General features: G+C 40.7%; 1 protein-coding gene across 5 annotated transcripts in view; it reads left to right on the forward strand.

The window, feature by feature from the left end:
* Positions 1–256: 256 nt before the first annotated feature.
* STN1 (STN1 subunit of CST complex) overlaps positions 257–22,891 on the forward strand; it is a 978,195-nt gene continuing 955,560 nt past the window's right edge. For 2 of the 5 annotated variants that reach the window (XM_044056104.1, XM_044056103.1), the window contains exon 1: positions 257–367. The gene's annotated coding sequence lies outside the window, so the exon portion shown is untranslated. The other 3 variants (XM_044056107.1, XM_044056105.1, XM_044056106.1) reach the window with 3 other exon arrangements.

Below are 22,891 nucleotides of genomic sequence, written 5' to 3' on the forward strand. Positions count from 1 at the left end.
CAATATATGCACAGAAAAGAAGAAATTCAACTTCACGGGGATAAGTTATTCTAACCTTTAATTTCAAGGAACATATAAATACAATTGTTAAAACTATAAAAAAGCTGATTACAAAATTGTGTTGTGCCCTGAACAAGGCAAATCTAACACTCAAACTATTCTACAGCTTTAATACCAGAAAATCAAGACTTCCCCACCTATCAGGAGTTCAAGCTCCACATCAAAGTATCTTCAATAAATAGACGGACGAGATTTGTTTTTCCCGCCGTGACGTAATGCCGTTCCATTCACTGCGCATTGCAGCTGCTTAGACGGAAACACGGAGGCTAATGTTTTGAAATACGGCAATGCCTTAGAATTTTAGACGGTACGTAACGTGACAATGTTAATATGGTATGTGTATTCTTTTACGACTTAGTTCGAATAGGTAGCACTATCGCCAGCTACGCAGAGCATGGGTAAATGTCACTACTCTCAAATATTTCGATTGTCTTTTCATTTTGATATGATGTGAGCAGTATGATATAGTTTATCAGTGGAACAGTATAAACTGTTGTCATTTCCAACAGTTCTTTTACTGCGTTAAAGAACCGTGACCCTTACCTTTAAACTGTACAGTTTTTCGCAGAATGTCCAGATTTTTGCCTTATATTTTTGGTCAGCTTCTCAATAAAATTGTGTTTTTTCTGGAAAATCATTGAGGATTGAAGTAAAAAAATGACATTTGAGAGTCGGACTTCATACCCCCAGAAAATCCATGCTAATGCACTATCGATGTTTTACGTTTGTAACAGTAATATTTAAAAGTTGTCCCTATTTTGGGGACTTTGTCCCCCCATTATTTATTGCTTTGTCCAGATATCCTGCCCTAAGTAGGTTGAGAGGTATGACCGTTACTGACAAAGGTATGGCTTTTGATTCGAAATGCTGTACTTTAAAGGAAAATATAGACAAGTACAGTTTACCTGCATGAAATAACGACTGTTTGAGGTAGTCTGAGGGAATGCTTACAGACAGGCACATAGCTCTCAACCTTCCATCTCTGAAATGAACACTAGCCCTCATAATGTGGAACAAATGGGCAAAATGTGGGACACTTACTAATAGCTTACTAACCACTTCAATTAGGGAGGTTATAATATGGTTAAAATATGCTGGTTTTATTATTTACCATGGATATCAGTTAAAAATACCTAACACTGAATGTGTGACAGTGTCTTTCAATGTGGAACCTCGAGGAACATGAACTTTTTAAGACCCCAAATGAGGTACATTCCTCGTTAATGAGGTAGTCTTGAGAGGTACAGGCATTTATTTGCTACGATACTGTTACACATGTAATGTGGTTGTGCACACAACAGCAAGTTTGTAAGAATTATTTACTTTGTTAATTTATGTTTATTAAGCATGGCAGTGAACTGATTAACTTCGACCGAAAAGAAGAAAGTATGCTGCTTTGTTTCTAAGCTGTGAATGTATGCAGTACACAACTTGCATACCGTTTGACGTTAAAGTATATATAGTCAGAAAAAGTAACAAAGTTGTGTACTAGTAATCTTGTAATATAGGTAAGGCTTTTCCCGGTTAGGGGTCACCACAGCGGAACTCTGGTCCCCTAATGATTAGCAGTAGTGCCAGTAGATTATTATGCTGCAGAGTTGCCAGCTTGACGCCCAGCCTTCAATTAAGGCACACCCATTCACGCACGCATCTACCTGCGTGTCTTTAGATGTCACTCCGCAGGAGAGTCTACAGAGAAGGCGCTTTAGTCGAGAATTGAACGGGAGAACCTTTGGCTGTGGGGTGACAATGCTAACCGTGGCACCAATCATGTAATATTAGTAAACTATGAATGTTACAATATACTCATCTTCTATACTTCTTAGCGCAAGAAATCCGGACAAAGCCTAAAGTAATGTGGTTTTGGGGGGGGGTTCGGCAAGGCGGCAAAGACCCAAAATAGGGACAGATGTTAAATATTGGGCTTATAAACTTAGAAAGATGTTAAAATAAGAAGGTTTGTGTTGGCATGGATTTTCTGAAGGAAATGAAGTCTGAAACTCAAATGTGTCATTATTGAATACCTACAATTTTGAGTAATTTGCCTGAAAACCAGAAATTTTATGAGGAACCAAGCAAAAATGTGAGACAAAAAAATTTGGAGATTTTGTGAAAATCTGGACAGATGAGAGGTATGTAAACACCTTCATCTTGTATATCAGAACCCAGCATTTAAGAGGCTAGAAGGTCATTCCAGGTCTTGGAGACTGAAATGAAAAGGGATTGTGGGTATATATCATGAAATCGAACTTCCAAAATATCGAACACCATAAGTTCGAACTTGGAAGATCGAATTCAGATAACATCGAAACTTCAAAACAGCAAATTTTTTCCCATGGAAAAAATTTGTTGTTTCGAAAAACACACACAACACAATCACACCAAACACCTTCAAAACCTACACTAAACCTAACATACACCACTATCTATGCACTATCTTTAACCCAGCCCTAACCCTAAAGTCCGTCACTACTGCACGCTTACCTGACCAGCATCCCTGACCTGTGCCCTAACCCTAAAGTCCGTCACTACCCGTTCGTACACTTACCTTGACCTGGTCCGAAAATGTCGAAGCCGCAGAAATGGCCAACCAAATTCTTTCCCTGGGAAAGAATTCGGGTTTCCGCGGTTTCGACATTCTCACCTTTCAAACTACCAAGTTTAGCCTTCTGATATTCAGCGTTTTTCACGTTCAAATTCGCAATAGGAACCCGGGATTGTTACTGTTTTTTTTTTTTTTGTTTGTTTTTTTTACAGTGAGTAGGTCTTTTAGCCTTGCCCCCCCCCCCCCTCCCCATTGTGACCAGTAATGTAAAGCCTTTGTGGAACAATTATGTGGAAGAATGGATATTGATGTCGATAATGACTGTTGTGAAGGAGTTTGAGAATAGTGTGGTGAGATGAGTTCGATTTATAACCCTCTAGCTCATCACCGTGTAAGATTAAATGGAGGTTTGGTTGATCATTTGGGAGAGATCTGGTGTAGACCGAAGAGAATGAAACTAAACAGAGACCATTGACTCATACAATATTAATGTAAGATGAGGACAAGGTAGGCATGCCATCATTCACTTGTAATATTGAACCTTTAGATAGCTCATGAAGAAGTCAGCAACATCAGATCACAACATAACTTGGACAGGGAGATATGAAGATGTCAAGTGATTTACAGCAGCAAAAACATAATCTCATAAGAGACCAGTTTGAAGTCCATTGTCTGTGGTATTCAGAATAACTTCAGTCAATATCCAAACTATTTTAATAGTGAATGTTCCAGAGGTGAAGCTATGCTGGCATGTTCTGCTTTCAGACTGTTGAAAGAGCAGCAGATCACACCTATAGTCAGGCATTTCTTGTGCCACACTAATGGTTTTGTAGGTAATCTTGGCAAATAGATCAAGACTTAAAGAGAAACTGTTATGAATGTAATTGATGATTAAATCTGAATGATCATATACCAAAGTTTAACCCACCGTCTTCCGTCATATTGATCATAAGGTCATGCAAGTAATTTTGTTGTATTCTCGTATGAGATTTGTAGCTCAAAGGAAATTACTGAGTTTATTTTCTGAATTGTGCTAGACTGAAGTAGATGAAATTATTATTTCTGTATCTGCTTGAAACTGGTGAGAACAAACGTCCTGTATGACTATCCAATCTTGTAATGTAGTGATAAATAGTTTTCTCTAAGTGCTCAGTATATCCTCCTTAAAGAAAAGTATTTAAGTGAGTTAGAATACTAAAATATGGATTTAAAAGTTTATAAAGATAAATATTATTCCTAGTCTTAAAAATACAGAGAGTTCTATTCATCTAAGATACAGTTCTGTAGCCAGGTTTATCTGTGCATCTATGAAGACGTTGGAAGGATTTCAAAAGCCTCCATACACAGGGTGGCAGGGTTAAATGAACTCCTAAAGCACCGAGTCTCTCCTTAGCGTTGTTAACATCGAGTCAGCCTTTGTCATTGTGGTGGTAAAGTGCTAATAGCCTTGGAAATGGGGATGCCCTCAGATTTAAAATGAATCTGGCACCAGAAGCCTTTTTGTAACTATTACAGGCTAGTTAGTTTCCTGAATAGCTTATTTGAAGTGGTGTAGAAAGTTGTGGCAACTGTTCTGAGAAATTACCTAAGTAAAGTGGGACATTCAGATATTTGTTTTCAATATGATTTTAATACAATGTTTTTATCTACTATGCATTTAATGTATTTTGTGGTTATTTGGCCATTGATGAGGGGTCTACAAATGGATGCTGTCTTTGCCATCCTTTGTATGCCTTCTGATGTTGTTAACCATAGAGTGCTTATAAGTACATTATAGTGCTTTGGTCTTGACAATAATCTGATGGACTGGATTAAAGAGTGTCTTTCTTATGGAAGTTGTAGAGTAAAACTGAATAATGTGCTTACTAGTAGAAAATGGAGTGAGAAGCTAAATAATGTGCTGTGGGATTCCAAACCTTAGGATGCTGGAGTGTCAAAAGACTGCATATTGGCCACATTCATTTTCAATCACTACCTAAGAAATTATCTCTGGATGTTATCATGGTTAAGCATGCAGATGGTGCTAAGCTGGTTACAGTTACTTCTAATGGTTATCCTTTGAATTTGCAAAAGGATCTATATGAGTTCGGTGCTTGAGCTAGTCAAAAAATTACTTGACTATCGTGAGTCTTTGTAAGAGGAAGTATAACAGAACGCATAATTTTGAATGCTACTTATATCAACAGGGAAGAAACTTGTCAAGAAGTAGGGGTACTGAAGACCAATTATTCTTTGGTAAGCACGTTGAAGAAATATGTGCAAATGCTTACAGTCATGTGAAGCTTGTATTAAGAGATATGAAGGGCAGTATAACAATTTGAAATGATTCCAATATTAACCATGTAATAACGTTTTCATAATACGTAGCCCCACTTTAACAACTTGGTATTATTTGTAAATGATCAAAGTGGATCAGGTACAAAGAAAATGGGTAAATTGATTACAGGGCTTTTGAACTTCAATTTACAATTCATTGCAGTGTTTTTGACCCAATTACTTTACAAAACAAGAAACTGTACATTGTATTTGCAGGATCTAAACACTTAAATATAACTACATTTATGAAATAAATCTTTAAGAGGAAATACTTGGGATCATCAACATTTAAAAAAAATAAAATATTAGCTAGGCTGATGGCTTAGAGGGATAAAGCCCTGACTGTGGCCCATGAGTCCTGAATTTGACATGAACACTTGGAGGAGCTGCAGACAGAGTGCCTTTTCTAGAGGGAGGTGTTGGCCATGAGTTTTAGCAACCCTTTGGAGAAAGAGGGTGGGCATGCATGCATGCATGCATTTCAGAAAGTGGCCAGTTGGCAGTCTCCTTCATTGTACATCTGTATTATAGCATGCACTTGCAGTTGGGTGGCCTCTAACAATGATGCACAATTTACATCCCTCTGCTTAGGGAAGGGGTTAGGTTAATATTACAAAGTTCCTTATTTGCTGGAATGCCAATGAGCATACAAGCCACACTCATGGCTGTCTGTATGACAGCTCTCCCAGATGACTTGCGTGATAGATTCGGAAGCATTTCCTTACCACCAGGGCATGAACAAAATCAAGTCTGATTGTGGGTATTTTCTTGGTTGGCAAGACACAGAGCAAAAACTTAGAAATACACTTGTGATTAAAAAAAAGAACAATATCCCATAAATATGGTTGACAACAATTAGTATATAAATGCAAAACTCAAGCAGCCATGAGTACAGTCATATACTTATGTAAATAAAGGAACTTCCTCAACACCATCAACTCCCAGCATGTGCATTTCACTCTTCCACCTTTGAACAAATCCGTATTCAAATTAGAATAAAAACAGTTTCTTCTTCTTCTTCAGATTACTTCTCCATACTCAATCGGTGTTGGAATGTAATAAACAGGCTGAGCTCCATACTGATGTCTGACAACAACCTTCCACTCTTCACTGCTGATTAAATTCAGATCCAATTGGTGCCATGATGAACTAGGTCAAAACTAAGTGCAGGCATCTTGCAAAGCAAACCAGTATCATAAATTGCACACCAAACCTGGGCACATCATACCCCACACAACTAATGAGCACAACACCTTCCAGCAAAAGGAAAATAGGTGGCAAACTTCCAAGGAAACTGTTTGCTTATTTTGGATAAAGTAACCAAAAGTGCAGCAAAGCTTAACACCATCCAATGCCAACTGATGAGCACTGCTAATTTACTTACAAAGGATAAAGAAAATCAGTATTTTGTTATCTTATTGAAAAAGAGTTAAAAAAAACTCTTAACTAAACTTAAACCCACCAAATTAGCAACAGACAACCTCCCAAGTGAATTCCTACAAATTGCAGCTGATGCTCTGGCCTACCCAGTATCCATCTTGATTAACCGATCTCTGTCAGAAAGTTACATTCCCACACTGTGGAAAGTATCACATATAATTCCCTTCCCCTCCACAAAGGCGGACCCTCCACAGAACTAACCAGTTACCACCCCATAGCTATTCTCTCTCCACTCTCCAAAATACTAGAGAGATGCATACACTCTCAGGTCTCAGATAACCTCCTTTCCAATACTCAGCATGGTTTCCGACCAAACCATAGCACCACCACTGCCTTACTCTCCTTTACTAACACTATCCTTCAGCTTAAAAACAATGGCTATCTCTCCTCTGCTACTTTCCTAGACCTATCTAAAGCATTTGACATGGTCCCACACAAACAACTTATCTCTGTCCTCAATAACCTATCCTTCTCACAATCAGTCACCAACTGGTTTCAGAGTTATCTGTCTGACCGCCAACAATCCGTTGTATGGCAGAATGACATATCTCCCCTACTACCTGTCTTCATAGGGGTTCCCCAAGGATCCATCCTTGGACCCCTACTCTTCTCTATTTTCACAAATAATCTAGCCTCTGCCACCACATAGCACACTCATACAATACGCAGATGACTCGACCATCATCTGCTCAGCCCAGTCCCTACCCAAAATGCAAAAAGTCACACAGGAAGCCTTTTCCTCTGTTGAAACTTGGTTATCCGATGCCCAATTAATACTCAACCCAAACAGAACTAAACTACTCATCTTCCAACCCACCAAACATACTCAAAACAACTCTCACTTTAACATCGCAGCGAAAGACAACACCACTATATACCCAACTGAACACACCAAATTGCTAGGAGTGGAAATAGACAATAAACTAAAATTTGACATTCACCTATCCATGACCATAAAAAAAGTCCACAAAAAACTAGGAGCATTATACAAAAATAAGCATCTTCTCACCAAAGCAGCAAAGATTTCAATAGCAAATTCCCACCTCATCTCCACCCTACTTTATGCCTCTCCAATATATACCAACCTAAGGCAATTCGATCTAAACAAGCTGGAGACCTGCTACAACAAAATTGCCAAATTAGCCACGGGGGCATCCTACCGTAGTCACCACTGTCTCTCTCTCACTTGCTGAACTGGGCTGGCTTGAACTCCCTCACCTCCTTCAATGGTATCAACTCTCACTCGCCCACAAACTAGTAAACCATCCACTAAATGTCCCATCCCTCCAGAATCTACTCCAACCCTCTCGCACCACCAGACCACTAAGATCCAGCAACAAAACTCACTCGCAGATCACTAAAGCCAATAACTCTGCTGGTGAAGCACTATTCTCTTGCACCATAGCCAAATTATGGAACTCACTCCCACCCACAATTACCTCCATACCATCATGCACCCACTTCAAAACTTTACTAAAAGCGCACCTAAAAACATGCTGGCTATGCCCTTGCAACTCCCACTCTAATATCACCCACCCCATCCAACCACTAACTTTCTTTCCACTCCACTAACTACCTTGATTATAGCAAGCTCAGATGCTCATAAGCCTAGTACTTATACAGCAGGAACTTCTTATTTTAACATTTGTTAACGTCTGTTATGTACTTTACAGATAAAGATTCTAGTTGTCTACTGATGTACTATGTTCTTCATCTGTAAATATGTTGTAAGTAATTGCTATGTAAATTGTTAATCGCTATGTAATCCAGTGTAACTACTGTCTGTTTATTTTAACTGTGGAGCATTTCTCCCCGGGCCTCCGCTGAAAATGGACCTAAATCCAGTCGGACACTCCTGGTTAACAAATATAAATAAAATTGAAGGCTGAGAGGAAACCAGATTTACGTTTATATGCTGCTGGTAATGAATTATGTATGACTGAATAAATTACTATTGACAGGTAATTTAAAATTTCTCAAGAAATAGTTTGCGGAGGAATCACTGCCATATAATAAGTAAAATGAATTGGTTTGCAGAGACTGTACCTTCATTTCAGAATTCCCCACTTGTTAACCTAAGAAGACAGCCCTGTCTAGAACTTCATTTATTCATTTAATTTTTCAATTACAAACTTTATCCAAATCAAGGTTGAGAAGAGGTCATAGCCTTTCCCAGCACTCAAAAGGAATAAGATAAGAACTAATCTGGGATTGGATGCTAGTGTATTACAGTCAAACATGCACACACTATGAGCATTTTGGAGAACTGACATTTCACCCATGACGTATCTTGGAATGTGAGAGGTACTGAGAACGCCTGGATAAAATCCGACTGTTCAAGGCAACCTAGGCAAACATATGTGGGGCAGAGTTTGTTGTATGTAGCATTATGGAGTAGCTGTTTATCCCTGCCAATAATCCATATTCTTACAAATTAGAACCGATTTATCTTAACATTTGCTTCATTTCTCTTGTATGTAAGTGGGGTGGCTGTGCTGATAGACTTTGACTGTAGAACTGGTTTCTGTCTGAGCCAGCCTGATACCAGGAGTTTTCTTGGTCAAGGCACATAGGTCTCTGGAGGGATTAATACTTTTAGTGTGATGCTTTGCACTTAAACCTTTTGACAGCTTTTATGGTGCCAGGTAAATCTTGTCAGAATAAGAACTTTAGCTAGATAACAGAAGATGTAGGTATTCAGGTGTAGTGAACAAAATCATTTTTTTGCCTTTTGGTTCCTCTTTTTACTGTCTTATTATAGGAACTTAACATAAGATTGAACAGGTTTGGCAAGTAGGATGTGATATTGAGATGTGCATTAGTTCTTCCAGTCTGGTTGCTAAAACCATTGTAGGTATATTTGTCTGCATGAAGGAAGTCACTCAATATGTAATTTGCCACATTCATAAGCAGTGTCCTTAGAGTCCTGGTAACTTCCCATTTCTAAGGTTTTGTTGAAGGTGTGTTAGAATTGATTGGATAATTCCTTGTCTACCTCCATATAAAAATGGGTTGAAGACCCTTTTTGCTGCTGTCTTGACTTTTAAATTGCTAGCACTTTCAATCTATAATAGCACGACTATGGGTGGGCGATTGGCATAATGGTTAAGGTATTTGCCTTATAAACCAAACGTGCAGGGTTTATCAGAGTGAAGGTTAGGAGGGTGGCCTAATGGTTAAAGTGTTTGCCTTACAAACACAAGGTGCAGGGTTTGAGTCTCCCAAGGGATAATTGGCTAGGCTTAAAATGGCTCGCAAGGGCAGTTAGCTTAGTACTAATCTATGAACCTAAATCTCTCTATTTCATTGACATTCTTTGCCCTGTTTTTAATAGTTAGAAAGAAGTCTGCCTTGCACAATTGTGCATCTTCCTTCTGCGAAAAGATATAATCCTGTACTTCTGGGTGCCAGACCTTCAGTATATTCTCTGCTACGAATAGCTCCATCATGACAGAGGACATTACGTTTTATTCTTTCCCTCGAAATTCTTTGTCCATGTCTGGGATTATGGTAAAATTTAAAATCATTTATTTCTTCCCGAAATCTGCACCCTATTTGTATTTTGCCTATATATATATATATATATATATATATATATATATATATATATATATATATATATATGTCTGTCTGACCCTATTTTCTTCTGTGTCCTCCTTATGTATCTCTGTCTTCTTTTCGATGCGTCCTGGAGTCTGTCATTTTCTGAGGGTCTTTTTGTTGAACTGGGTAAACCATGTTAGCAAGCAGTACTCTTCCATTAAATCTGTCCAGTACCTTTTTATCTATTTCTTTTTTATACAATAACTTCTTGAAGTAACATCATTTGCATTTTTTTCTTTTTTAGTGTTAGCATTATGATGTTCCCTCTTCATCATGCCGTTTAACTTGCCTCAATTATAGGCTGTTGCTGTCTTTTTCCACCTACCACCCTTTGCTAATCTATTCTTTGTTTTTCTTTTCTTGTATGTATACTCCTATCCTTCTCCTTCTGTGAGACATGATACATTTCTTGTGTTGCTATTCCTTCTATTGGCATACAACCACATATTAACTGATGCATTTTCGTGTACAGTAGGTAGCACTTCACTGGTTAATGCCTCCCACTGGCCTCATGGGTCATGCAATTGTAGGTTTCCCAAGAACCTCTTCTGACCTAACTTTCCTTTTAATTACCTACTGCATCTTAGGAGTATGTCCTTAAGATACCTTGTTATTGTATTAAACTCTGTATTGGATTTAAGCAGTTTAAGAAAAACTTGTTGTACCCCGTCCTGTATTTTAAACCACTGCTCATTTCAACATCAAAACTAACATTATGTCATCTAGTCCTTTTAATGGTGAAGAAGTAAAGACCATGACAGTTTTATTTTCCTGGGCTCAAAGATCTCTGCAGATGGTGATAGCAGCCATGAAATTAAAAGATGTTTGCTATTTGTAAGGAAAACTATGGCAAATTTGGCTAAGATTTTAAATAGGAAGGACCTCATATTCTCAGCAAAGGTCTATTCAGTTAAACCTACGGTTTTCCTAGTAATAAAATATGTCTTTGAGACTTGGTCTATAAGTAAGCCTGTGTTACAGAAAATCAGTTATTTTGAACTGTGGAAGTGGAGAAAACTTTTAACATATTCTGTGTTCTGCAATAAAATCAAATTAGTCAGTACTTCAGGAAATAAATCCATTAGTGTTCATTGGAAGGTCTGATGGTAAAACTGCAGCTCAGGTACTTCAGCCACATAATTCACTAGAGAAGATACTGATGCTGTGAAAAACAGAAGACAAAAGAAGAAAAGGTGGCAGAGGCTAAGGTGCTTAGACAGCATTACTGAAATAATGAATATATATTTATTTATTTATTTTAACATTTGTTTACCGGGAAGTCCAACTTGGAACAAAGCCAATTTTCAGCAGCGACCTGGGGAGAAAAGCTCCAGATGCCCCCACAGACATAGGGAGGACATGCAACCTCTGCACAGAAGGCACCCCAGCTGAGTATCGAACCAGAGAACCTCTTGCTGTGAGGTGACAACGCAAACACTGTGCCATCCAATATGAATATGAATTTGCAAGAACTTGAAGAAGCAGTTCCTGACAAACAGCCCTAGCTTGCTAAAGTCCTTGAGGTCTCAAAGTCAGAGTAAGTAAATGACTTAACAACAGCTGCTCCTAACTGGTCTTTTTTGTCTATAATCCACTATCCCCTCCCCTAATTACTTCCTCTGATCTTTTCTGACATCAGTAAATTCTTACATCCGGTGTTGCAGGGTGGCTGCTTTGGTGCTGCGGTTAGTGTTGCCACCTCACAGCAAGAGGCTCTCTGGTTCGATTCTCTGCTGGGGTGCTTTCTGTGCGGAGTCTGCATGTCCTCCCTGTGGTCGAGTGGGTTTCCTCCGGGTGCTATGGTTTCCGCCCACATCCCAAAGACATGTTGTAGGTGGATTCTACACTCTAAATTGGCCCAAGGCGTGAGTGTGTGTGCATGCATGTGCCTTCTGTGGAAGGTTGTGCACCGGCTGGCAACTCAACACCGTAAAACTCCACTGCCAATCATGAGCAGACAGGTGATCCGCTGTGGTGATCCCTAACTGGGAAAAGCCAAAAGAAGAACTAAATTCTTAAATCCTTCCTTTCTTCCTTTACTATTGTATTGGCATGTCCATGAGATTGTCTATTAGCTATGTGTCTGCAGCATAGTCATTACAAATATACTCCAAGGAACAAATCAACATTTAGCACACATTTTAATGTGAATTTATAGCAGAAAAAATGAATTTTATTCACTGAACATTAAAAATGTATCAGTGTCATTCTATACTGAACTGAGAACTTTAGGTTAAGACTTTGGAAAAAAAAAAGAGCTCAGTCTTTCAAGCAGTTACATCTGTCTGTGTCAGATCTCTGACCATTTAGCAGTATGTATTTCATTAACTGTACGTGTGTATGTTACCTTTTAGTGCAGTGCAAGCTGTAATGGCCCGTGACCTCTTAATGGTTCCTAATCTAGCCTGAGAAAAATGAAAGTGAAAGAGGAACTGTATTGGCCAGTGTGCATCAAGTGCAGGACAGGGATAAACTGTTTAGCATTACCAACTGCTAGTCTGCCGTGATCACTTGAGTCAGAGTCCAATGACTTAATTTGTCTCTTTGCCATTGGGGAGATAATGGAAATAGTATACCATGCAGGGTTTTATCCTAGCTCTCAGTGTGTTCAGCAGTTGAATAACATTTACTGCATGTCCTGTTGAGTTCACTTTTTTGTAAATGCTTATATTTTGCATTAGTAATGGAAATGAGTTGGGTAGGCAGTTGCCACAATGATATGCCAGCTATTAACTTTTACCTCTCAATTCTTTGCTCAAGAAACGTGGGCAAAGCTAAACATAACAGGTAAAAAAGTCACAAAATCAGAGACTTTTTTAATGGTTAATATTAAATCACATAAAGAAATTACAGAGAATAGGTTTCAAATCAACACATTTTTATGATGAACATACTAATAGCTGCCATTATTGACTGTGCACTTAAGTGATTTATCAGGAAAAAGAACTGAACATTTTAGGAGGGAGTAACGCACAACATAACCAGGCAAAAATCATAAACATTTGAGAGTTGCGCTGCAAACTGTCAGGCAGATTTGGCAGCATAGCTCTCAGCCATTTTTACTTCAAAAATCAGGATCACTTTTTAAAGTATTACTGCAGTCAGTGTGAGAAATTCATGATAAATCAGAGACATGCTGAGGAGTTAGAGTTTTATTAAAGTTCGCTTTTTGTCTGTCTGCAGCTCAGTTGTATTTGTGTTTTATTATTTTCTTCAATAGTTTAGTTGTTTCGAGTAAGTCAGAGACTGCCTGTTTAGTAAGCACTTTCTAACTAATTATGTCATTTATTAAATGTGACTCCCCTTCTTTTCTCCCTAAATTGCCAGTTTGAGGTGACAACTGCGTGCTCTGGACATCACCTGCTGTTCTTGGATCTGCAGTTATGCTCAGGTCATTATTTTCAATTATTGATAGAATTGGTGCCAGCACTGCCTGTAGGATGGAGGAATGCTCCATCCTATATATTATATATATATATATAAAAATGTGTGTGTGTGTGTGTGTGTGTGTGTGTGTGTATGTATATATGTGTGTGTATGTGTGTGTGTGTGTGTGTGTGTGTGTGTATATGGGGGGTGTGGGGGGTGCAGCCCCCCACTTCATTTCATATGATATTCTTACGTTTTAATATAATCTTGCTTAGTAAAAGAAAAGTAAGTGGGGGGCTGCGCCCCCCACACCCCCCGATGTGGGGGGCTCTGCCCCCCACACCTCCCTAACTATATATTCTAACTCCAGGGTCGCACTACAGTGGGGAAGGGGGCATATTCCATTTACTTTGTAATAATACTTGTCAGTGAAATGAACTTTCAGTGAAATGAAGTTTCAGTGAAATGGTGTCAGTGAAATGAAAGTCAGTGAATTGAAAGTTCAGTGAACTGAAGTGAACCCATATATATATATATATATATATATATATATATATATATATATATATATATATGTATATGTATACACACACACATTTTGTCCTGCCTGTTCAAATTGTAATCCTGTGCAGTCCACACTAGTGTGTGGTGCTTAAATTTAGGAGACCTAGTAAGAGTGCATTTTATAATTCCCCTTTTTCTTGGTTGATTTTTAAAACTGGCAGCACACATTATTAGTGCGCATTACCTTATGTGTTAAAATCAACATTTAAAAGTTATTAACTACAGTATTACAAAAGTTAGTGTGATACTCTTAACAGTTCACTGCTTTTATGTAAACTTTGTAAAAGAAACAAATACAACAGTTGTAAAGCTGTGAATAATATGAACATAGCAGGCATTTTGCAAAGTAAATAGTTTGCATACTAATGAGCTTGTGCACAGCAAAAGGAATGACCAGCGTGAAGTTGGACCACACTGTGATTAAAACAACTCTGGTAGCAAGGTGGTGCAGTAGTTAGTGCTGTTGACAAGCAGCACTAGGTTTTCCAGTTTGATTCTTGGCCAGGAGACTCTCTCTACAGAGTTTTCACATGTGCCAGTGCCCGAGTTTGTTTTCGCTGGGTGGTGTATCTCATCACGCATCTCAAACATGTGTCAAAGGTGAATTGGCAGTCCTCCAAACTGCCCGTAAGAGTGTGTGTGTGTGTGTGTGTGTGTGTGTGTGTGTGTGTGTGTGTGTGTGTGTGTGTGTGTGTGTGTGTGTGTGTGTGTGTGTGTGTGTATATGCATCTTGTGATAGGCTACTTCTCCATCCAAGACCAATCAATCTTGTATACCCACTGAGTGCCAGAATAAGATCTCTCCCCGCTCTAACCGTGAATTAAATAAAACAGTCAATGAAGGAATGAGTTTAACCAAATCGATATGATTCACGTAATGTAAAAGTATGACTAAATGTAGAAATTTCTTAAGGCAAGTTCTCTACATTTAGTCATGCCTTTACATTACATAAACATAACATGGCTTGTTGGACACAGTAAATCTGTTAAGTTGGCAAGTATCAAGTGTTTGCTTTTTGAGGCTGGTTTAATGCAAAATAGAGAGTAGAGCGAATGGTGCAGCAATTCATGCATGAGTGCAGTTAATTCCTAAATGACCAGAGTCTGTATTAGACAAGTTTCTTTGAATATAGCTGTGATAGATAAAAAATTGCAAAGTACTTTGATATTGCCTCAAGTCCTCTTCCTTTCATCTTTGTTCCCATAGTTTAATGCATCATTTCCCTTCATTGCCTGGCTGCTGTTGTTTATATTATGGAATTGGTATAATCAGTGTTGCAGTTTGCATTTCTGCAGCCATGTATAATGCATTTTGGTATATCATATTTTTTCCTAGTTTACAGCTGGACATTCTTTGAGTGATTTGTTTTACTGTTTGACCTTCGCACTGTGAGTCTACACTATTAATAGTCTATGTCCAGCTGGAATTTCCCAGTTAGCAAATAAGAAATAACCAACCCACTGTCATTGTGAAATATTTAGCCCTTTCCTCGAGCACTACCAGTAGATTTGGGCTTTACACTTATACTACAGAATAACTTTAACACAACACAGTTCAGCAGGGAACAGTAACCCTTTTATTGTAGAGAACACACATGTATATGAGAGACTAGGAAATCGATGTCTTGCCTCCCTAAGCTATGTAAAACTTGAATGTAGTGCGTGGAGCATGCTGATTACACTCCAGTATTAGTAAAAATACAAATCAGTTAAGCAACAGAATGGCACGGAACCTGACCTTAGTAAATGTTAAGGCCCCCTTGCTTATGAGGTCATGTCTGTCTCATGCCCAGTAGTAAAATCTGCTTGTAATGACTAGCAAATGACAGTGACAGAACAAAATGGAATAACATGATGTGTGTTCGTCTGCGTAGTCTGAAGAATATGAACAGTGAAACTCAAATGAATGTCATTATTTAGTTACTATTAGCCGCAATGGTTTGTCTGAAAGTCACATATTTTTTGAGGAACAGACCAAAAAATATGAAGGTGAATTTCTTGGCATTCATGTTTCGAACACATGGGTGCCAATCTTCTATATTATATACTGTTTCTGATTAAGTGGCAACATCACTGTAACAATTAAAATACAACCACTGACTTATTAAAAATGAACATTAATTTTATTATCTAAGATCTCCTGACTCTGTTTGTGCCTTTCCATTTTAGACTCAAGTTCTGAATTGCAAAAAATAACTTTCTACACTTGCCATGTTGGCAGGACATAAATCAACAGAAGTAGACTAAAACAATCAGGAATCTATCTTAAAAAGAAAATGTTTTTAAAATACAAACACTAACATTTTTCTTTCATTTTAACTTCTCCCTTCACATTTCCCCATCTGATGCTATGAAGCATCACTCAGACATATTATTTTATGACTGGCAATGGCTACAGATTTTCAGATGTGCTGACACTCTTTCACTTCCTGTTGGACATTCTTCACATGCAGTTTCTTTCTGTCCTTGACATGCACAATGCTTACACAATTTTACAAATATGGTCTCAGCGTTAAAAACATGTCTGTGTTTTTGATGGAATAAAAAGACAGTTTGAGTAACTTTCGGTCACACATTTCCCCCCTCGAACAAGTTATGATATAGTCTACTAAAGTTTTGTAACACTATATTTTCATCATTATAACTGCTAACTAATGTGGTCAGTGGCAATGATTCATGTTTATTGATATTCATACTTTGTAATTTAATGCCCTTTCTGGATTCCAGAAGTTTTAGAATCAAGGCTTTGATTAAAAATAAAATAAGGCCTAATAAAAAGATTATGATAGTGATTAGCATGAAACCTTTTAAAATGCTTCCTCCTCCACCAGAAAAGAGCCTGGTTAACCATATCCACTGAGAAATGTCAGCTTGTTGAGCGTGAGACAGTTCAGCAACTTTCTGTATAATTTCAAGGTGATTACGAATGGCATCAGTATGAGGAATAAATGAGGCAGCACTCATTTTTGATGAGCAAGCATGTACAACTTTAGAAGCAAGGGTAAAGTCAAGGGCCATTCTGTTCTGTAGCACCACACTGCACATGGCAGTCAGTTCTTGAGTTTATCAGATTAATGGACTCAAAAGTTGCATTACTCATTATTTCTGAAAGCCTAGATAGTTTGTTACTCCAGAAGTAACACCATCACCAAGATCCATGTGAGCTAATCCTTTAAAAAAAGAAGTTATGTTTTACCATAACGTTCCATCTGTGTTGTAGATCTTTGTTCATTCATTACAAATAGGACTTTGGTTCCGTCCTCAGAACCAATACGGCCATTTCCAAGCTCACGCCAGCCAAAAACTCTCCGCTAAGACCTACCTGTAATGCTCCTCTCCTAGTTACTTCAGATCGAGTTTTCCCACCCCTATATAATAGAGGTAGTAATAGAAAAATACTAGAAGGCGCTGTCTGAGCAAATACCCTAACCAGGAGTTCCTAAACTCCACCAGGAGTCCAGGCAGGGGGAAGGAGGGTGGGAAGTAATGAATGAACAAAGATCTACAACACAGATGGAACATTATGGTAAGACATAACTTCTTTATCTGATGTTGTAAATCTTTGTTTATTCATTACAAATAGGACCGAGTCCCCAGCTACTTGAGTTGTGGGTGGTCCTAAGGAAGGATATTCCTGAGCACCATAGAACCAAAAGATGCTCGTCACCTGGAGGCCAAATCCAATTTGTAATGAGAGATAAAGGTATGAGGTCTTGCCCACGTGGCTGCTGCGCAGATATCATCCATAGAGGCCCTGGAATAAAATGCTACAGAAGTAGCCATAGATCTGGTAGAATGAGCCTTTATCCTGGAAGGTAAGGATAGTTTATTCTGTTGGTAGGTAAAAGTAATGGCGTTTCTAAGCCAGGAGGATAAAGTCACTTTGGAAATGGGTTTACTCAATCGGGGTCCTGCAAAGGCCACAAACGATTGATCTGTTTTCCTGAAAGATTTATTCCTGTCCAAATAACAACGAAGCTGCCGATGCATATCAAGGGTGTGCCAAAGCTACTCCCCTCTATTAGAATGCTGAGGGAAGAAAACCGGTAAGTCAGTAGACTGGTTAATGAAAAATCCAGAAATGACCTTGGGCAAGAAAGAAGGGTCAATATGAAGGGACACCCAATCTGTGTGGAAGATCAAGTAAGGTCTCTTGACACTCAAGGCCTGTAGCTCAGATGCTCTTCTCGCCGAGATAAGTGCTACTAGAAGTAAGGTTTTCCATGACAAAAATTTAAAATAACATGAATCAAAGGGCTGGAAAGGAGGACCTGTGAGAGATTGAAGCACCAAGTCCCAGGGTTCTAAGTAGGCTTGACTGGAGGTTTAACATGTAATACTCCTTTCAGAAATGTCTTGCATAGGCAGTGTGACATTATCGAAGAATTATCAAGTCCATTATGAAAATTGGCGATAGTTGCTAAATGTACAATGATCTTCAATGCTGAGGCTCCTGCATGTAAAAGAGTCATCCGGTATTGAAGGATCTTTTGAATAGACATAGAGTAGGGATCGATTTTCTTATCTTTGGCCCATATAGAAAACCTAGTCCATTTACTAGAATAAACTTTCCTGGTGGAAGGTTTGTGTGAAGCCAGAATAATTTCATGAACAAGAGATGGGTTGACAGGCAGCCTGGCAATCATTGGAAGTGGAAGAACCAAGCTGTGAGCTTGAGACTGTGGAGGTTCGGATGAATTGGTCCCCGAGGATGAGATAACATGTCTTGGGAATGATCCAGGATCCACGTGCTGTGAATCAGATGAGGCCATAGAAACGGGAACCAGACTTGACATGGCCAGTAGGGGACAATAAGGAGCACTTTGCTTCTCAACCTCTGAGCTTACTGGAGAAGTTTTGGAATGAGGGGAAATGGGGGAAAGGCATACAGAAGACCCGTGGGCCAATCGTGTGTTAGAGCATCCCTTGAGGGTTCCCCCTAAGGGGGGATCAGGGCAAAGTAGCTTCTGCATTTGTAGTTTAGGGGGGAAGCAAACAGATTGCAGCAAGGCTTACCCTAGCGTCAGAAGATCCGATCCACTGTTACAGGGTTGAAGGACCACTCGTGAGGCATCATGATGTTCCTGCTCAGATTATCCGCAATAAGGTTGGAACTCCCAGGAAGGTGTGTTGCTATAAGAAAGCGGTTGGAAGCTATTGTCCAGTGCCAAATCCTCATGGCTTCCCGACACAGGGGGTAAGACCTAGTTCGGCCTTGCTTGTTGATATACCAGATGACTGACATGTTGTCCGACTGAATTGCAATGTTCCCAGAGGGTAGGGATGCATGGAACGCTTGCAACGCTAAGAGAACTGCCCTCAGTTACATGACATTTATGTGCAAATTGGCCTCCATGGGGGACCAGGTGCCTTGGACCGTCTTTCCCTGGAAATGACCCCCCACCTTTACAGGGAAGCGTCCATGGTCACCATGGCCGTGGGCTGGGGAAGACAGAACGGTCGACACCAAAGATTCGTTTGTGGCTTCATCCACCATAGCATTTCTTCCATGCAAAGGTTTGTAAGACATATCATGTTGTCGAGTGGGTGAGTTAGAAACGAACATTGTGTGGAAAGGAGCCACTGCAGGATTCTCATGTGCAGCCTTGCCAGTGGTACTAACATAGTGGCAGCCGCAATGGAGCCTAAGAGTTGCGGTACAAGATGTGCTGGTGCATAGGTTTGAGGAAGAAGGTCTTGGGTTTGGTGTCTTATTTTCGGAAGCCTGTGAAGGGGAGAGAAGCTTGGCAGGATGTTGTGTCGAAGACCGCTCCAGTAAATTCCTGTGCCTTCATTGGGGACATTTGAGATTTGTCCTTGTTGATTGTAATCCCCAAGTGGAGAGAAGCGAGACCTTGAGTGTAAGAGAGACAGTGGACTAGGAGATTTCTGGTCGGAGCGGTAAGGAGCCAATCGTCTAGATACGGAACACCTGGAATCCTTGTAGTCAAAGATGAGCTACCACAACTGCCATACATTTGGTGAACACTCGGGGGTGGGGGGGGCTATCGAGAGACCGAATGGCAGTGCCCTGAACTGGTAGTGATTGACTCCTAGCCGGAAGCGGAAAAACCTCCGGGAGCGGTGATCCAACTTTATGTGGTAGTACGCGTCCTGGAGGTCTATAGAGCACATCCTGTTGTCTCTCCTTAGGAAGGGAAGAATGGACTGTACCATGACCATCCGGAATTTTTGAGGTTTGATAAATTTGTTCAGTAGGCTGAGATCCAGGATAGGTCTCCAGTCCCCTGTCTTTTTTGGCACTAAAAAGAACCTAGAGTAAAACCCGGATCCTGTCTGGTCTGGTGGGACTGTTATTTATTTATTTTTTTCTTAGCAGCTTTTCTATTTCTAAGGCTGCTAATTCCCTCTGATTGGGTGGTACATCGGGGATTTGTTTGATGGGTCTGGGAATTAAATCGAATGGTATTTGGTAGCCTCTGGATATTATTCTCTGCACCCAAACATCAGTAGTAATAAGATGACAGGGTGGTAGGTGCAGAGAAAAACAACCCCCCGACTGCTTCCAGAGGAAAGCAATCGGGCCGCTGCTCAGGAGCGCTGGTAAGGTCTGCCAGAGAAACAAGTGTCCCGAAAAGATCCTTGGGATTTCTTGAACCACATTTTTCCTCCCTTCTGGTTCCGGAAGTAGGACTTCTGGGGGTTGCAAAAGCGTATGCCCACAGCACACAAGGTCTTTACATCTTTCTCACTTCATGCAAGTGTGTCTCGTACTTTGGATCCAGAAAGTGCAGATTCGTTGACAGGTGCATTAACGAAGGAAGATTTAAAGGGGTCTGCGAAGTCACGCAACCGCATACAAGCATTATGTCTTATGACAATGCCTGATGCGGCAGCTCGAGCTGCCCCCTATGTGGTGTGAGATATCAAACGCATTGAGGAGTTTGAGATGTATTCTAGGGTAGCTAGCTGTGAGGTGACAGTGTTACGCACCTCATCAGGCAGTACCCCCCACCAAAGAGGAAGACATTTTGGAAATTAGGTCTCTTTGGAGGTGAGTAAAGTGTGCCAGATAGCTCAGCAACCGAATGGCGAAGGTCGCTGAAGCATAGGTCCACTTCCCTAGTCTGTCCATGGTCCGGGACTCCCTGTTTGGAGGATGGACAGTGAAACTATCTTCTGCCAGTTCCTGCTTGGTGGCCACTGCCATGACCATAGAATCAACTGTCAACTGCTTGGACCAGTGTGGCTGGTCTTCAGGTGTAGATAAAATTTTGTCTGGCCTTGGGAGGGACAGGTTCTATATTGTCCGGGGCCTTCCAGGCATGCTGCATAAGGTCATCTGTTGGTGGGGTCACCCAGAAAGTAGATGGCTGGGCACGGAAGGCCTGCAAGAACACCAATTCCTCAGAAGAAGGGTCGGAAGACTTCCAGTCTCCTAGCTGCTTGAGGATTTTGAGAACGTCTCTGAATGAGACATTGTCTGGGGGGAGACCGTGGGGACCCTTCCCCCTCATCACAGTCGGTATCTTCGGTGATGGATTCCTCCGGGGAATCAAGGTGCTTCCTCTTGTACCATTTCTTCTGGGGTAGCTTCCCAGTGGGATCTTCTGAGGAGGACTCCGGAGAAGGGGTTCCCTTCAAAGGAGGGTCTTGTGACTCCCGTGCCTGGGGTCCCGAAATAGGGAGTTGGGACAGTTGCATGCTGGGGGGGGGGGTTCTGATACTGATGTCATCGATGTTGACTGCAAGCCTGCGGAGGCAAGGACCCTCTTCGTCATCTGGAAAGCAGGCCCACCCGAGGAGGGATAGGAGCCTGGAACCAGGAAGGACAACCTCGGAACCAGGGTCACACCCCGCCCTGAGGAGCCCACCTCCAGGTGAGGAGCTCTGAGAGGACTGGAAGCTGTCGGAGCCATGGACATAGATGGCACCAGCAAGAAAATAGGCTTTGGGCTAGGTACCAAGGTACGGACGGTCCAAGCACTGCTCCGAGAGAGCATCGGCTCCACTGGAGCCAATGCAGCAAGGGTGGTCAGTGCTGACAGGGGAAAAACTGCTGTTGGAGCTGAGACAGTATGCACCGGGGTGAACATCGGTACCGAGATCTCTGGGACCTGGGTAGAGGCTGGAGGAGGATAAACAGGGGAAGATGTAGTAAAAGATTCTGAGCCAAGAGGGATGGAATGTCTAGCTTGAATGGGCAATCCCCTAGCTGCCAGAAGCTGGTCCACAACCCGCACTAAATCTAATTCAGAAAAACTCCTGATCTAAAGGAAGCTGATGGGGGAGAATCCGGTCTTTCTAGAAAGGGTTGCTAAACCTCTGCCCCAAAAAAGGGTCGTAAGTTGGAGAGTATCTTGTCCTTGGTATATATTCGAGTGTTTGAGCCAAAGAAACTATCAGCACCGTGGCCGGGGATGGTGCCGAAGCAGGTACAGTCATAGGAGCCAATGTCTGATCCAAGGACTCCACAGAAGTCAGTGGTGCCAAGGTTGGAACCGAAATAGGGGTGAATATCATGGACGGCACCGAGGGAGCCTGGTGCCGAAGAGGTCTGCGCCAAGGGTGCCGACAAAGCATGGAACCGATTTGGTTCCGTAACTGACGAAGATGCAGGAACCGAGTGAATCCGTTTTTCCTTATGTTTTTTGGTCTTTGGAGGGGGTGAGACCTCCGACCCTGATAGATCTGCCGAAAAAGGTGTCTTGATTAAACCTTTTAAAATAAGCTTATTTTTATGTTCTGCTAGTGTAAATTACTAAAACTACCACAAATGTCACAGTTAGCTTTATTATGATCCACGCCCAAACAGTAGACACAACGAACGTGTCCATCTGAGTTGGGCATCTTACTCCCACACTTGTCCCACTGTTTAAACTCCAACCTAGCTTTGTCTGACATAGTAAGACAACAAGGCTATCCCATAGAAAAAAACAAAAGAAGGGATGGGAAAAAGGTGAGAGAATACCAACGATGATATTTAAAAAATACCACAAGTGGTAAGGAAGGGCCTGTCAAAGGGACAGTATCA

Source organism: Protopterus annectens, chromosome 14.part0, assembly GCF_019279795.1.
Source record: "Protopterus annectens isolate FY-2018-M chromosome 14.part0, PAN1.0, whole genome shotgun sequence".
Lineage (NCBI taxonomy): Eukaryota > Metazoa > Chordata > Ceratodontiformes > Protopteridae > Protopterus > Protopterus annectens.